The sequence below is a fragment of the Aquarana catesbeiana genome, linkage group LG02 (assembly GCF_042186555.1).
Source record: "Aquarana catesbeiana isolate 2022-GZ linkage group LG02, ASM4218655v1, whole genome shotgun sequence".
In the NCBI taxonomy this organism is placed as follows: domain Eukaryota; kingdom Metazoa; phylum Chordata; class Amphibia; order Anura; family Ranidae; genus Aquarana; species Aquarana catesbeiana.
Window position 1 is genome coordinate 413,012,018 of NC_133325.1, and position 17,763 is coordinate 413,029,780.

The window sequence follows — 17,763 nt, forward strand, 5'->3', positions numbered from 1 at the left end:
GTGTTCCTGTACCCTTCAGCCAGATCAATCCCGTTGGTTCCCTGTCCCTCATTTACTGATCTTCCTGTGTATGACCTTGGCTTGGCTAACATTTACGCTTCTGGAATATCCCTTGTCCTGCTGACCTGCCATGTTTGACCCTGGCTGACATCTGTGATTCTGGTACTGCCCCTTGCTGTATATATTGTTATTGTTGGTGGGTTTGTTGGGTTGGTTGTGCACTGTTTGTATTTTCTGATTTATCATCTATTTTAATAAATATCATTATTCACTTTACATGCGTTTTGGATTATCTCTGTGCAGTCCACACAGTCTGGTCTACTAAGTCTCCTGACAGTATACCAAGGCCATCCCTGACCAGACGTGGCTGCATTGAGGAATCCTCCTGGTGTTCTGGGCTTGCTAAAGATGAAATTGTCTATTACGCTCTGCTGGCGGCAGAGGATAGTGAATACTGTCGCCAGACGTTAAAAGATTGGTCCAGTGACCAGCTGCTGGAAACGATCCGATCGGCTCATTTCCTAGTAGATCAGGGTCATATGTTATTTGAGGATGTGCAGCCTTTGATTCAGTTATGTGCAAAGCCAGCCCTGTCATGTTTGCCTGAAGGAAGTGATGACTTCTCTCCCCCCCTTCAATTGTGGCCAAGTTGAATCCCTAGTTTGGCTGTTAGAGGATGATCCGTGTTTTTTTTTTTTTTTTTTATGAACATTATTCCTCTTGTTCCCAGCAGGTGTTATCTGATTGTATTTGTTCAGTACAGTCTCTGATTAAACAGGCTGTATGTGAACCAACTTTTGTTCAACCTGTGCTACAGGCATGGTCAGATGTCTTGTATTTAGCCAAGCCACAACAATCCAGCCCTGCCATTAGTCACTTGCCTTCCCAAAAATCTATCTCCCCGTCACCCATGGCAACCTCAGCTACAGCCCAGTATACACAGCTTCCCACCAAGTACTATTACCCAGTGTCTACTCACTGCACCTATCCTGCTTTCAATCCACCTGCCTCTTCTCTTCCACCTGTAACAATTCCACAAAACCCTCCTCCAGCCACTATTCCCTGGTCTTCCCTTTGCCCAGTTACATCTTTTTCTTACAGCCCTGCAGTTGCCTACAAAGCTGCAGTGGCTAAACCAAAAAAGAAACGGAAGTTCTTTCCAACCAACACAATTCTGCCAGTAACCCAGTCTACCTCCATGCTGACCAACCTGCCCCAGTCTTCCTTCACCTCAGTTGAGCCTGATGACCCACCTAAGTCTGACGTCCCCGTGCCTGCTACCCAGTCTGACGTCCCCGTGCCTGCTGACCGGTCTGATGACCTTGTGTCCATGTTCCAGCCTAACGTTTTGCTGCCAGTGTTCCAGTCTGATGTGCCCGCTTTCCAGTCTGACAATCCTCTGTCTGCTGCCCAGCCTGATGTGTTCCTGTCTGCTGCCCAGCCTGATGTGTTCCTGTCTGCTGCCAAGCCTGATGTGCCAGTGTCTTCTACTCAGCCTGTTGTGCCAATGCCTGTGCCCGCTGCCCAGTTTGAGGTCCCAGTGCCTGCTGCTCAGTCTGACATCCCAGTGCCCATGTTCCAGTCTGACGCTTCAGTGACTACTGTCCAGTCTGATGTACCTGTTGTTCAGCCTGTTATGCCAGCATCTGCTGTTCTGCCCGATGTGCCAGCGCCTGTGTCTGCTGCCCAGTCTAAAGTTCCAGTACCTGCTGCCTGGTCTGATGTCTCGGTGCCTGCTTTCCAGTCCGATGTGTCCACTTTCCGGTCTGATGTGCCGCTGCCCAGCCTGATGTGCCAGTGTCTGCTACTCAGCCTGTTGTGCCAATACCTGTGCCCGCTGCCCAGTTTGAGGTCCCAGTGCCTGCTGGTTAGCCTGAAATCCCAGTGTCCATGTTCCAGTCTGACGTTCCAGTGACTACTGTCCAATCCGATGTACCTGTTGTGCCAGTACCTGCTGTTCTGCCTGATGTGCCAGCGCCTGTGTCTGCTGCCCAGCCTGAAGTTCCAGTACCTGCTGCCTGGTCTGATGTCTCGGTGCCCACTTTCCAGCCTGATGTGCCCACTTTCCAGCCTGATGTGCCCGCTGTTCAGCCTGATAAGCCCACTTTCCTGTCTGATGTGCCCGCCTTCCAGCCTGATATCCTGGTACCTGCCTTCCAGCCTGGTGTCTCATTGCCTGCCTTCCAGCCTGATGTCGTGATATTGGTATCTCAGCCTGAAGTTTCGGTGCCCGTGTCTCAGCCTGTTGAACCGGTGCCCGTGTCTCAGCCTGTTGAACCGGTGCCCGTGTCTCAGCCTGTTGAACCGGTGCCCGTTACCCAGTCTGTTGAACCGGTGCCCGTTACCCAGTCTGTTGAACCGGTGCCCGTTACCCAGTCTGCTAAACCGAAGTCCGTCACTCGGTCTGTTAAGCCAGTACCCGTTATTTGGCTTGCCGAACCAGTGCCCGGTGTGTCCAGCTCGCTGAGCCGAAGCCTGTTACCCAGCCCACTGGGCCGGGGCCCGTTACCCAGCTTGCTGAGCCGGTGCCTGTGATCCGGCCTGCCCTTACGGTGCTCGCTGTTCGGCCTAATGTTCCGGAGCCTGCTGCCCAGCTCGACGACCTGGAGCCTGCTGCCCAGCTCAATGACCTGGAGCCTGCTGCCCAGCTCGATGACCTGGAGCCTGCTGCCCAGCTCAATGACCCGGAGCCTGCTGTCTGCTGTGATGTGCCCGCTGTCTGCTGTGATGTGCCCGCTGTCCGGTTTGAAGTACCCGATGCCCAGTCTGGCTTGCCCTCATCTATTGTTCAGTGTGAGGCCATTAACTTTGGACAATTACTTCTAGTTGGAGCGTCCGGAGGCCGCTCCATTGAGGGGGGATACTGTCAGGAAAGGGTCAGTCCGCTGGTAAGATATATAATTTGGCATGCAGTACTGAGGTCCACCAGCAGGTGTCTCCTGGCAGTTTGGAACTGTCAGGGGAATCTTTCCCTGCTGGTGTTATTTCATCTTTTGGCCGCAGTACTGATGTCCACCAGCGGATGGATCCTGGCAGTATGGAGCAGACAACACTCCCTGCGCTCAGGTGTTACATGAAGACAATTATTGTCAGTCCCATAAATATCTGGCAAGCCCTCACATGCTTGCCTTGGTATCTCTCTCCTTGAGCCCTGACCTTCTTTGCCTGTTTACCGATCCTGAGCCTGCATCTGACCTTGTTCCCGAGCTTATCCTGACCCGGTCCCTTTTGTGTTCCTGTACCCTTCAGCCCGATCCATCCCCTCTCTATCCCGTTGGTTCCCTGTCCCTCATTTACTGTGTATGACCTTGGCTTGGCTAACATTTACGCTTCTGGAATATCCCTTGTCCTGCTGACCTGCCATGTATGACCCTGGCCTGGCTGACATCTGTGATTCTGGTACTGCCCCTTGCTGTATATATTGTTGTTGGTGGGGTTGTTGGGTTGGTTGTGCACTGTTTGTATTTTTTGATTTATCATCTATTTTAATAAATATCATTATTCACTTTACATGCGTTTTGGGTTATCTCTGTGCAGTCCACACAGTCTGGTCTACTAAGTCTCCTGACATACAGTACCGCAGGCAGCTGCAGTATTTACAAGTTAGTGTAGTGCGTCCTCTGCACGGTGTGCACCTAAAGCTACCTGAAGAAAATTGGTGGTGTTCTTCTGATCCTATTAGTATCGCAGGCAGCTGTAGTATTTAAAAGTTAGTGTAGTGCGTCCTCTGCACAGTGTGCACCTAAAGCTACCTGAAGAAAATTAGTGGTGTTCTTCTGATCCTATTGATACCACAGGCAGGCAGCTGTAGTATTTACAGTTAGTGTAGTGCGTCCTCTGCACAGTGTGCACCTAAAGCTACCTGAATTAAATTGGTGGTGTTCTTCTGATCCTATATTAATACCTCAGGCAGGCAGCTACAGTATATACAGTTAGTGTAGTGCGTCCTCTGCACAGTGTGCACCTAAAGCTACCTGGAGACAATTGCTGTTGTTCTGCTCCTATTAATACCACAGGCAGGCAGCTACAGTATTTACAGTTAGTGTACTATGTCCTCTGCACAGTGTGCACCTAAAGCTACCTGAAGAAAATTGGTGGTGTTCTTCTGATCCTATTAATACCGCAGGCAGCTACAGTATTTACAGTTAGTGTACTGTGTCCTCTGCACAGTGTGCACCTAAAGCTACCTGAAGACAATTGCTGTTGTTCTGCTCCTATTAATACCGCAGGCAGCTACAGTATTTACAGTTAGTGTACTGCATCCTCTGCACAGTGTGAACCTAAAGCTACCTGAAGACAATTGCTGGTGTTCTCATACTAATAATACTACAGGCAGGCAGTTGATTCTGCTAGCTGCAGTATCAGTATATATATACATACCAGCTTTGTGCAGCTACATCTCACTGCAGGCCATTAGTATGTCTGGAAGGCCAACAAGGAGAGGCAGACAGTCACAAGCCAATAAAAGAGGGCAAGCAGGCTCTGTGTCTAGAGGCAACAGTGCTGGTCATGTAGACGGTGCATCCTCATCAGCACGTGGCCGTGGGACACGCTTGTCCTTTTTTTCGGCAGCTGGCCAAGCTGTCCTGATCCTCCTCATCCTCTCTCACCCAAGCTCAGGGTACTTTGTCTGGCAAAGCAGTTGCCAATGCGGCCTCTTCCCTCAGCTCAATGGCATCAGTCATTCCTTCCCTAGCCCCACCATGTCCTCCTGAGGAGTCCCCCGAACTGTTTGACCACAGTGTTGGGTACATGATCCAGGAGGATGCCCAGCGTTTTGAAGGCTCCGATGATGGTACCCAGCTAGAGGAAGGCAGTAACGTGAGCAGAGAGGGGGTGTCCAAGAAGGACAGCAATCTGGCAGTCATGTTCCCCCAGCTGCAGCATACTGTCAGCTTTGCTCCAGTGATGAGGAGGGAGGGGAAGATGAGGTCACTGACTCCAGGTGGGTGCCTGATAGGAGAGAGGAGGAGGAGGCACATCACCAAAGAGGCAGGATGCCCTCCAGGAGCCAGCTTAAGGGCAGCACACCGACTGCATCACACCGCAGAGCTCCGCATGTGCAGGGCGCTGCTGTCTCTGCACGTTATTCCAAAAGTTCTTTGGTGTAGGCCTTTTTTGAGACGAGTGCATCAGATCCCTGCTATTTGCAACATATGTCTCAAGCGTATCTCGCGTGGCCAAAACATCTCCCGCTTGGGCACCACATGCTTGACCAGACATATGTTGACCTGCCATGCAGTTCGTTGGCAAGCGTACCTAAAAGACCCACACCAAAGAACAAAGAGGACCTCTCCTTGTTCCTCATCAGCTGAGATCTCCAACCCCACTATACCTTCAGTCCTCTCTGAGACCTGCAATGAGAGGAATGAAGGTGTAGAATTAGGTGTGTCACAGCCAAGTACTTGTGGGCAATCTGCTATCAGTACACCGACGTTAGATTGTACCAGGCAAATTTCCCTGCCCCAGCTGCTGCACCACTGAGAGAAGTTTGCTCCCAGCCATCCACATGCCCAGCGGTTGAATGCTAGCTTGGCTAAATTGCTAGCACTTAACTGCTGCCTTTTCAGTTGGTAGACTCTGCCCCCTTCCCTGAGTTTGTGGAATGTGCGGTTCCTCAGTGGCAGGTTCCCAAACGCCACTTTTTCTCACGGAAGGCGATTCCGGCTCTCTACTGGCATGTGGAAGGCAATGTCTTGGCCTCGCTGGACAGGACGGTCAGCGGTAAGGTGCCTATTACCGCTGACTCATGGTCCAGCAGGCATGGACAGGGACGTTACCTATCTTTCACTGCGCACTGGGTGACTCTTCTGGCAGCTGGGAAGGATGCAGGACAGGGTGCAGTAGTGTTGGAGGTTGTTCCACCACAAAATATTACTAGTGGTGATTCTGCCACACCTCTCTCCTCCACCCCCTCCTCTTCTTCTTCCTCCATGGCCTCTTCCTGTGCTGATTTGTCTTCGGAACCAGCGGTGCTCTGTAGGCATTCAAGGGGCTACGCAAGCACGCAGGCCAAAAGATGCCATGCGGTGCTTGAGCTGGGGTGCTTGGGGGACAGGAGCCACACTGGGGCAGAGATTCTGTCAGCTTTGCAGGGGCAGGTTCAGAGGTGGTTGACGCCATGCCAGCTTAAGGCAAGTATGGTGGTTTGCGACAATGGCACCAACCTCCTCTCCGCCCTCCGACAGGGACAACTGATCCATGTGCCCTGTTTGGCTCATGTCCTTAATTTTGGTGGTGCAGCAGTTCTTGGGCAGGTACCCAGGCTTACAGGATGTCCTGAGGCAGGCCAGGAAAGTCTGTGTGCTTTTCCGCAGGTCATATAATGCCAGTGCTCGGCTGGCTGACCTCCAAAAGGAATTTAACCTGCCCAAGAACTGCCTAATCTGTGAAATGCCCACCAGGTGGAACTCAACGTTGGCCATCCTGCAGCAGCTGCACACGCAGCAGAGGGCCATCAATGAGTACCTGTGCGACTATGGCACCAGGACAGGGTTAGGGGAGCTTGTTTTTTTTTTCCGCACGCCAGTGGGCCATGATCAGGGATGCGTGCACTGTCCTGTCACCATCTGAGGAGGCCACGAGGATGGTGAGCAGTGACAGTGCATGCATCAGTGACACTGTACCACTTGTCCACCTGTTGGAGCACACGCGGCGTGGAATAATGGACAGGGCAATTGAGGCAGAACAGAGGCAGGAAGAGGAGGACTTCCTTAGCTCTCAAGGCCCCCTTTATCCAGACAGTGTTCCTGCATGCCCACCAATCACACAGGAAGAGGACGAGGAGGAAGAGGAGGATTGTGTCAGCATGGAGGTGGAGCCTGGCCATCAGCAGCAGTCTTTAAGGGATCATTTACAGTCCCAAGAAACCCATGTACTTGTACGTGGCTGGGAGGAGGTGGCTGCAGATCATGTCGTCCTTAGTGACCCAGAGGACTCCGGACCGAATGCCTCAGCAAACCTATGCTGCATGGCCTCCCTGATCCTGCAAAGCCTGCGGAAGGATCCTCGTATTCGTGGTATCAAGGAGAGGGATCAATACTGGCTGGCAACCCTCCTTGATCCACATTACAAGGGTAAGGTTGCGGACCTTATCTTGCCATCGCAGAGGGAGCAGAGGATGAAACATCTTCGGGAGGCCTTGCAGAAAGGTCTGTGCAACGCGTTCACAGAGACTGGGAGGTTACAAACTCCTGTTCCTGGACAATATGTTGCTGAAGCTTCGGTCACTCAAAGAAGGAGCGGTGGAGAAGGTGGCCATCTGACCGATGCGTTCAGACAATTTTTTAGTCCACAGCCCCAAGGTAAAATCGGTTCCAGCAACCATCGCCAGCGTCTGTTTTACATGGTGCAGGAATACCTAGGGGCAAGATCTGACTTGGACACCTTTCCCACCGAAAATCCTCTGGATTACTGGGTCTTGAGGATGGATCACTGGCCAGAGCTTGCACAGTATGCAATTGAGCTACTGGCCTGTCCTGCATCCAGCGTTCTTTCGGAACGCACATTCAGTGCTGCTGGAGGCTTTATAACCGATCACAGGGTGCGCCTGTCCACCGACTCGGTCGATCGGCTGACCTTCATAAAAATGAATCAGTCTTGGATCACCACCAGCTACCAAGCACCTGATGCTGATGTAACCGAATGATTTTTTTAAAAATGTCAGATCCCTTCAAGACTGCCTATGCTGATGCGGAGTGACTATCCTGTTATGCTGAGTGACTATCCTCTTCCTCCTCAATGATCATGCTCATAGCTTGTAAGAATATTTTTGGTTCTGGGCGCCGTCGCCAGTGGCTGAGGCCCAATTTTTCAGCCCCTGTTTAACAGGGGAGTGTAATTACAATTTTTGATGCAATACTTTGCAGCAGGGCTCATTCCTGCGCTCCAACTATAGTATCTGTGAGGGGTTTGCAGTGTTGTGGCACCAGCACCAGTGCCTAAGGCCCAATTTTTCAGCCCCTGTTTAACATTGGCATGTAATTACAATTTTTGATGCAATACTTTGCAGCAGGGCTTGTTCCTGTGCTCCAACTAGAGTATCTGTGAAGGGTTGCAGTGTTGTGGCACCAGCACCAGTGCCTAAGGCCCAATTTTTCAGCCCCTGTTTAACAGGGGCATGTAATTACAATTTTTGATGCAATATTTTGCAGGAGGGCTCATTCCTGCCCTCCAACTAGAGTATCTGTGAGGGGTTGCAGTGTTGTGGCACCAGTGCCTAAGGCCCAATTTTTCTGCCCCTGTTCAACAGGGACATGTAATTACAATTCTTGATCTAATATTTCACAGCAGGGCCCGTTCCAGCTCCCACCAAGAGTAACTGTGAGGACTTACAGTGTTGTGTGCAACCCCACCACCACCACCAAAGGCCCAATTTTTCTGCCCCTGTTCAAGAGGTGCAATTAATTACAATTCTAGATCTAATATTTCACAGCAGGGCCCGTTTCTGCACCCACCAAGAGTAACTGTGAGGACTTACAGTGTTGTGGCACCAGCACCACCACCACCATCTACCCCTAGGAAGGGAAATTCTCTCCTGTAAGAGTTAATATGGGAAAAACATGTCTCCTCTCCACTGATGCTTTATCACCACTCCTTGTTTCACTCCAGACTCCAAATTGTCAAAAAACATTTGTCATTGGGACAGAAAGTGAGGTGAAATCTTCTGAAGAGGTGCACAGACAGCAAAACAAATGTCACAGGGGTGATAACCCTTCCCTATGTTTTCCAAAAAGCTTAAAAATAGATTTTTTGGCTGGAGCTACATTTTAAAAATGTACCAGTTCAAAATTACAAACAGATTCTACTTAACAACAAACCTACAGTCCCTGTCTTGTTTGCACCGCCTGTATACTGCTGTTCAGAGTATATAGGGCCTAGGGGCCCCATGCCTTTCCTTTTTTTAATTTGGGTTCAGGGTTCCCCTTAATATCCATACAAGACCCAAAGGGCCTGGTAATGGACTGGGGGGGGGGGGGGGGTACCCATGCCATTTGTCTCACTGATTTTCATCCATATTCCCGGGACCCGCAAATTACATTAAAGCTGCAAGCAGTTTTAAATGATTTTTATTCCTTTAAAAATGTCATTTTGTGCAGGGTCTGTTCTAAGCACAGGAAACACGCGCCACTTTACAGGCATACTATAGACACCCCCCAGGTACGATATTTAAAGGAATATTTCACTTTTTTTTTCACTTTAAGCATCATCAACATCACTGCTCCCGAAAAAAAACGGCCGTTTTTAAAACTTTTTTTTGCATTGATAATGTCCCCTGGGGCAGGACCCGGGTCCCCAAACCCTTTTTAGGACAATACCATGAAAATTAGCCTTTAAATGTAGCACTTTTGATTTGGAACGTTCGAGTCCCATAGACTTCAATGGGGTTCTAAAGTTTGCGCGAATTTTCGGTCCGTTCGCTGGTTCTGGTGCGGGGGGTGTTCGGCTCATCCCTATACTGCACTACACTGTGTTATATACACTACACTGTGTTGAATACACCGCACTACACTGTGTTATATACACCGTACTACACTGTGTTTTATACACTGCACTACACTGTGTTATATACACCACACTGTGTTATATACACTGCACTGTATTATATACACTGCACTACACTGCATTATATACACTGTATTATATACTCTACACTACACTGTGTTATATACACTAAACTGACTGACCGCACAATACACTAACTAATCTCCACTAATACACAGCACTATACACAGCTGCCATGTAAGCAGCCTTATATAGTTGGGGTGTGGACCTAGTCCCTGAGCCATGATTGGCCAAAGGCACCGTGCCTTTGGCCATTCACGGCTCTCAGAGTACATCGTGCTGTGACTGGCCAAAGGATACAGGTCAGGTGCATGCTTTAGCCAATCAGCAGCAATCAATGCACTGCGAGCCCGCAGTGCATTATTGGGCACTTGGTGGTGGGCACATTTTCCGTGAGCGCCCTACTTGTTCGTTGTTCAACGAACAAACGAACACCCGAAGTTCGAGTCAAAATTACGTTCGACTCGAACATCAAGCCCATCCCTAGTTTCCATCATGGATTGTGTCATTTCATCTCTCAGACTTCATCAGGGATCTGAATGCTTGTGCATTGGTTGCATTATCTATACACTGCCAAAACTATGTTGAATCATTGTTGCTTACGGTTAACACAATCCTCCTGCTTCCTAGCAGCTGCAGAGAGCCTTTCTCCTCTCTGTCTGCATTCAGCTATCCTTAAGCTGGACATAAGAGGTGAGTTTTTGTTTGAACTTTCATAGAAAAAACATTTGTCAGAATGTAATTTCTTGCCATCATTGAGTCAACAAATTTCATTAGAAACTCCTTAACCACTTCCCGACCAGCCGCTGCAGTTGTAGCGGCAGGTTGGCTCCCCTGGGCGAATCAACGTTACCTTACGTCAGTTCGCCTTTTGACCACTAGGGGGCGCGGCGCTAGAGCTGATGCGCGTGCCCGGCGGTCGCGATGACCGCTGGGCACCTACGATTGCTCCACACAGAAGGGAGATCTGTTAATATAAACAGACAGATCTCTGTGCTGTCAGGGGCGAGGAAACCGATCTGTTGTTCATACTAAGTATGAACAACGATCGATTTCCTCACCCAGGAAGTTCCATCCCCCCACAGTTGGAATCACTCCCTAGGAAACGCAGTTAACCCCTTGATCGCCCCCTAGTGTTAACCCCTTTCCTGTCAGTGACATTTACACAGTAATCAGTGCATTTTTATAGCACTGACAGCTATATGAATGCCAGTGGTCCCAAAAGTATGTCAAAAGTGTCTGATCTGTCTGCCATAATGTTGCAGTCCCCATAAAAATCGCTGATCACCACTATTACTAGTAAAAAAAAAAAATGCCATAAATCTTTCCCCTATTTTGTAGACACTATAACTTTTACGCAAACCAATCAATATGCGCTTATTGCGATTTTTATTACCAAAAATATGTAGAAGAATACATATTGGCCTAAACTGAGGAAAAAATGTACTTTTATCATTTATTTATTATAGCAAAAAGTAGAAAATATTGTGTTTTTTTTCAAAATTGTCACTCTTTTCTTGTTTATAGCGCAAGAAATAAAAACCGCAGAGATGATCAAATACCACCAACAGAAAGCTCTATTTGTGGGAAAAAAGGACGTCAATTTTGTTTGGGTACAATGTCGCACGGCCGCGCAATTGTCAGTTAAAGTGGTTCTAAACCCTTACAGACCACTTTGACCTACAGGTAAGCCTAGATTAAGGCTTACCTGTGGGTCCAAGAAATATCTCCTAAACCTTCACAGTTTAGGAGATATTTGCAAAAAGACAGGCACCGCTGTGCCGTAGACAGCGGCGCGCAGACACACTGAGCATGCCATTGCTAACAGCGATATGCCGTTAGTGGCGGCTTCCGTGCGCATGCGCGGGAGTGACGTCATCGTGGCTCCGGCCAATCACAGCGCCAGAGCCACGATACCCGGAAAGAAGATGGACGCTCCGTAGGAGAAGGGACAGAGGTGACATCGCAGGCTCCTGTGTCAGGTAAGTGACACATAACGGGCTACTATGTGATACATAGTAGCCCATTATGCTTTACCTTTGCAGGGAAACAAAGAGGAAGTAAACCCATCAGGGTTTACTTCCTCTTTAAAGTGACGTAGTGCCGTATCTCAAAAAATGGCCTGGTCATTGAGCAGCCAAATCTTCCGGGGCTGAAGTGGTGTCTTCCAGACTTGCTATTTGAATAGAATCCTAGGCATATAAAACAGGTTTTATTCCAATATGTTCAATATTTCCCAAAGGAAAACCACGTTCACAATTAGAATTGTCTATTTGAGAAGCTTTTTCCATTCTACTCCTTCAAATATATACAATATATGCATTGCACACATTTTTGTTTTATAGAATAAAATGTACTAAGCTTGAAAAACCTTCTCATTCCTAAGATCTATGCATGCAAACTGACAGACGTAACAGGCAGTTAATTATCTCATAACCAAATATTTAATTGACAATGGATAAAAGCTCCCACTCTGGCCTTTGTGCAGATATAGTATGCGATATACTAAGACTCTGTTAACAGAAATTCGTGAATGTGCTAGAATGCTTGGAAATGAGGATATTATGAGCCGACCCTTGCTGTGTGCTTCTTATGTGTAAAATACAGAGATCAGATGTATATGAAAAAAAGCATATTTCATTTCTGGAGCAGTACTGCACAATGCCCCAGGGGCAAGGTAGCAGCTGACTGCCAAAAACATTGAGCCTGGGTCACTGGGGAGAAAACCATGTTATTACAAGGATTTCACTGCTGGTGTTTTAAAAGCTATGATCAACCCAGTGAAAAAACAAAACAAAAAATAAAATAAAAAAGCTCATGAGAAGAATGAGGCAGTTGTCGTAAAAAGGTAAAATTGGAGAATTTTAAGGGATTGGTAAATGTTCAGTACTGGCTTCAGTAAAAGCTTTCTCCTTTCTTTACTCTGCAGTTTCTAGCAGAGATTACTAGAAGACATTATACATAACCGGTGAGGATAAAATGCATGCAGCATCACATCAGCAGCAATTAGAATGAAGCAGATGAGCTACAAAAACAGAATGCACATTAGGAGCAATCTCTGCATTGTAAACCTCAAGCACTGTCAGAGGCACAGGGCTTAATAGCACCAACCTGGTGATACGTGGATAATGACATCTGACCACACATCTAACTAGGATACACACACAGATAGCTCAGTTATCTGGTGCTGTATGTTTCCCTGATTATTATTCAGCCTTAAAATAGAAAAGACTCTGGAATGACAACAAAATATACATATATTAGTAACCAGCATTTGTGAAAAGGCTTTGCAGAAGATATACGGTATACTGTGTGTGTTTGCTGTATGTGTTCACTGTAAATGAAAGGATCTACAAACTAGAGGACAGTGACATTTGCTCTTCGACGTCACACTAGAGATGTAAACAACTGGACAATCTCTTCCCATGGTGAGGACAATTGAGGTAAGAGCATGTTCAGCATCAATCAATAATGTTACAGAGCTGTCATGGGAATAACATCTAACTGTAACTAGCCTTGGACCTCAGACAGGGGGGCCTCTATAATTTGTTCCTGTATTGACAGAGCTGGTGTGAGGAGTGCTTGAGTGTGCGTAAGGCCAGCCATAATTATCAGACCTTTCGGACATCTCTTGGTCACATATTCACTACTATATGTCCTACAGACAGAACATCATTCATTTTTATCTCATTTCTCCATCACAAGAGAACTATAGAGTATCATTTCAAAATTTCCAGCTTGCCAGCTGCACTATTATTATAATTTGATTTATGATATCATATGAGACAAGATTGTAGTATGACTGTAATTTTGCCTTGTGCATCAATTTCATTAAGAAATTACTGGGCATCCTTTAACCTGAGAGTGGAAACAAGAGTCTGTTGGGGGGCAGTGAAGGATAAGAGGTGAGAACAGGAGCATTGCTAAGATTGTGAAAGACCTTGGGCACCCTTAGCCATCTTGAAGGAAGATGCAATATGGTGCACTTAGCATTCCACTGCGAATGATGGGCTTGGTCACATTGCGCTAACAGCTAGAGGGGCATAGTAGGAAAAGCCATATGCCACAGTCTATGTACTAACAATATATCAAGTATGTGATGTAAATTATAGCCTATAGAAGGCAGGAGTTAGGGGTACATAATGCACATGGCATAAACATCTCTGCCCAACAAAAATTCTCGCCCTTCTAAACAAAAATTTCAAGAAATCCCAACTCCCCCAGACCAAAATCCCCACTCCACAGCACCAAAGCCCCTACTCCCTAGCGTTGAAATCCCTTCTCCCAAACACTAAGATCTTGACTGTTCATAGTGCAGGGGTGAGGAGTATAATATACAACATAGGGAATACAGTGCATGGATCAGGAGAATAATATACAACACAGCAGTGCAAGAGTCAGGGGTATAATATACAACATAGCATATGCAGTGCAGGGTTCAGAAGTATAATGTACAATATATGGTATACAGTGCAAAGGTCATTACAATAAAGTACAACATTTCATATACAGTGCAGGGGTCAAGATTGTAATGTACAACATAGTGTATACAGTGCATGGGTCAGAGGTATAATATGCAATATAGTGTATACATTGCAGGGATCAGAAGTACTGTATAATGTACAACATAGCATATACAGTGCAGGAACAGGGCTATAACGTACAACATAGCTTATACAGTCTGGGGACAGGAGTTTAGTGTACAACATAACGTATACAGTGCAGGGTTTCAGGAGTATAATGTACAACATAGCTATAACAATGCAAGATTTGGAAGTATAAAATACAACATAGCGTACACAGTACAGGAATCAGTAGTATAACATACAACATTGTGTAGACACTGCAGGGGTCAGGAGTATAATGCATGACATAGCATATGCAGTACAGTGGTCAGGAGTATAATGTACAATGTAGTGTATACAGTGCAGGGGGTCAGGAGTATATTATAAAAAAAACAATGTATACAGTGCAGGGGTAAGATGTATAACATACTACATAGTGAATGCAGTACAAGGAGACAGTATTGTGTACAGAGTGCAGTGGTCAGTAATATTGTGCCCCTTACTGTTGGCCAGTGGGAAAAAAAAGCTCTTGGGGGGGAAAAAAAAGCTCCAGAGTTTGTGTAAAAGAGTTGAGCAATAGACCCCATCATCCTAAAATGGCTAGCCCCTCTTTGCCCCATCCCACAGAGGACCTCCAGTGCCTTGGTGTCAGTGTGAGTGCACAGTGTGGATGAGCAGGTATGCTATTGTTTTTTTATATTTATTTGCAATACCAGAGGGACTAATTCTCTGGCTCAGTTACTACCTCCACTCAGCTGTAGCAGCCATTAAAAGAGGGTTAGTCTTTCCTATTAGGTTCTTTCTTTTACATTATAGAGAGTGCAGAATTAATGAAGCTCACCAATCCCGAGCATGGCAGAGGGATGCAGATCCAGGCAGATATCTCTGAAAGTACAGTAATTCATTTTGAGTGGACTATTCCATTAAAGGAAATCTCTAGTGAGAAAAATACAGAGGCTCCAATTGAAATGCTGAAAGTGTTACTGTAAGTGCCTGTTTCTGGTCTCAATTCTGAATCACTGATTCAGAACAAGCATTCAGTTAGTTATCTGAGAGAAAAATTAGAACAACTAATCTGTGTATATTTTCCAAAAGTCAACGACTCATAAAGTGCTAAAGCCTTTGGATCAACTTAACAGCCAGGAAAGTTCAGCTACTGTATGGTGGCCTATGTATTTTCAGAGTGAAGGTTTCCTTTAACTGGTATCTGATATTATTATTTTATTACAAGACTAGGTTATTAAAAGATAACTTGCTTGATTTTGGTTTTTATTGAATTATGCCTATTTGTTTTACTTACAGGTAATATTGGCTACACACAGCAAAATGCTTGTATTATTCAGTGCTTAGTGAAAGGATTTTTCCATCTTTCTGTATATGCACAAAAAAATCCAAGTAGCATCTGTTCTATTGTGTAATCTAGAGGTGTTATCTCTGCAGAAAACAATGCTTTCCGAAGCAGGTAATTTATACAAGAGAATAATTTGTAAGGAAGCCAGACAGACACAAAAACATACTCACTTTGTCTCTGACTAGGTTTTGCAATAAGCTGCCTGTCTCTTTCTAAAGTTGATTACTCCAACAAAGAATAGCATTGCATGTGTACTGAAAGAAAATAAATGTCAGATTGCAGTTGGATGACCATATCTGGCCATGATTCAGAAGCTTGCTGTAATATTTGTTGTATTATAAACCATTATAATAAACCATAATATAGAGTAATTTGTGTCCACCAAATCTGCTATTTTTGGTAGAGGCTGGAGAGTGTAAAGCTGGATACATACAATTTTCTGTAGATTTTTTCCTATAGATTTACCAAAATCGTATAAAGTTAGCTCAAACCTTAAAGGGTCACTCCACTTTCGTGGGGAAAAAAATAGCAAATAAAGAAAAAATAACATAGCGCATATAATTGAGACACTAATCATATTGTAATTGAATGGTATTAAAAATTACCTTTCCTTTTCAATCTGCAATCCCTGTAATTATCTGAGAATGCATTGCAATATGGCTACCTGGAGGTGTTCTGTACACAGAGTGTGTACTAACCTCTCCCCAGAGACCATCATTTCTTTTTAAACATATTCTCACATATCCCCTTTGATTACTTGACCAAAGGGACCCACCACATAAACCGGCCATGACGAGGGGGGGGGGTTTGGGAGGGAAGCTCTTTGTGACGACTCCTCTCTGGCGACTGGCAAAAATTTCTGTCAGGGGGCCCCTTAAATAGACTCCCAACAAACCCTCTAGAAGGTTCTAAGGTCACTTGACCCTAACTAGCCAATCCCCAGTCAACCCCCTAACCTTCTGGAAGCTTCTCTATCATGTGACCTTATCCCACCAATTAGAATAAGACCCATTTAAAACCCTGTTAATATTATTAATTTAGCCGACGCCACAGCCCCATGAGGTAAGGGGGACCTAAATAGGCTACCCCCTTTTTACCCCCCATTTTTGGAGAGATACTTTCAATGGGAACATGTTTAAAGCAATGTAGGCCCAGCAGATTTCCTCATTAGTTCTCTTCATCTGCACACCTGACAGTTAATTATGAAACCACTCTCTTAGACACACACAGAGGTATTTTTTCAGAATAACAAAAGGTAGGAATCTGCAACAAGGTTTGTTATAATCCTTGCAATGTAGATAGATCACTCAGAGGGGAATGTTTTGTGGAGTTATGCTTTAAGAGTTTCAGTTTGTTTGCAATCAGGGAGGCCCTTGCACTACATGGTTTTGGTAAATCTAAAGGAAATCAGACAACAGTTGTATGGTGTTATGGGGGTCTAAAGCCTCATACACACGGTACGATTGTTGGCAGGGGATTGTCTGTTGACAGACTGTTGTCCTAAAATCTTACCGTTAGTACGCTCCTTTTGACAATTGTTGTCCAACTTTCGGCCAACAAATGTTGGATGGCAGGCTAGTAAATTTTCAGCGGACAACGGATTGACGTCAGATTTTCGTATGGTCAGTACACAGATCCGTCACACAAAAGTCGAAAGTACAAACACGCATGATAGGAAGCAAGGAATGAGCCGGAAGCAGTCGGTCATGTAAACTAGAAGGCATAAACTGGGATAAAATCTTAGGAACAAAGAACACGGAGGAGAGATGGGTTTGCTTTAAGAGCATATTAAATAAGGGCATTAGCCAATGCATCCCATTGGGTAATAAATTTAAAAGAGCGAACAAAAGTCCTGGATGGCTTAACTCCAATGTAAAAATGCATAAAAAGCAAAGGATAAGGCCTTCAAAAAATACAAGGTTGAGGAATCATCATCAGCATTCAGACTTTATAAAGAATGCAACAAGAAATGTAAGGGTGCAATAAGGATGGCTAAGATAGAACATGAAAGACACAAAGCGGAGGAGAGCAAAAAAAATCCCAAGAAATTCTTTAAGTATGTAAACAGTAAAAAAGGAAGGACAGACCATATTGGCCCCATAAAGAATGAGAAATGACATCTGGTTACAAAGGATGGGGAGATGGCAAAAGTATTAAACTTATTCTTCTCCTAAGTCTTCACGAGGGAATCAAGGGGCTTCAGTAACCAAAACTGCAGTGTTTATCTTTATGACACATCACAGGAAGCACCTCCATGGTTAACAGAGGACAAAATTAAAATTA

The 17,763-nt window shown here is 45.8% G+C and overlaps 1 protein-coding gene across 1 annotated transcript in view; it reads left to right on the forward strand.

Moving 5' to 3' along the window:
- The first annotated feature begins 12,695 nt into the window (after positions 1 to 12,695).
- The window catches only part of RIMS3 (regulating synaptic membrane exocytosis 3), a 266,560-nt gene continuing 261,492 nt past the window's right edge, over positions 12,696 to 17,763 (forward strand). Inside the window, exon 1 of the mRNA XM_073615424.1 lies at positions 12,696 to 13,007. The gene's annotated coding sequence lies outside the window, so the exon portion shown is untranslated. The remainder of the gene's footprint in view (positions 13,008 to 17,763) is intronic.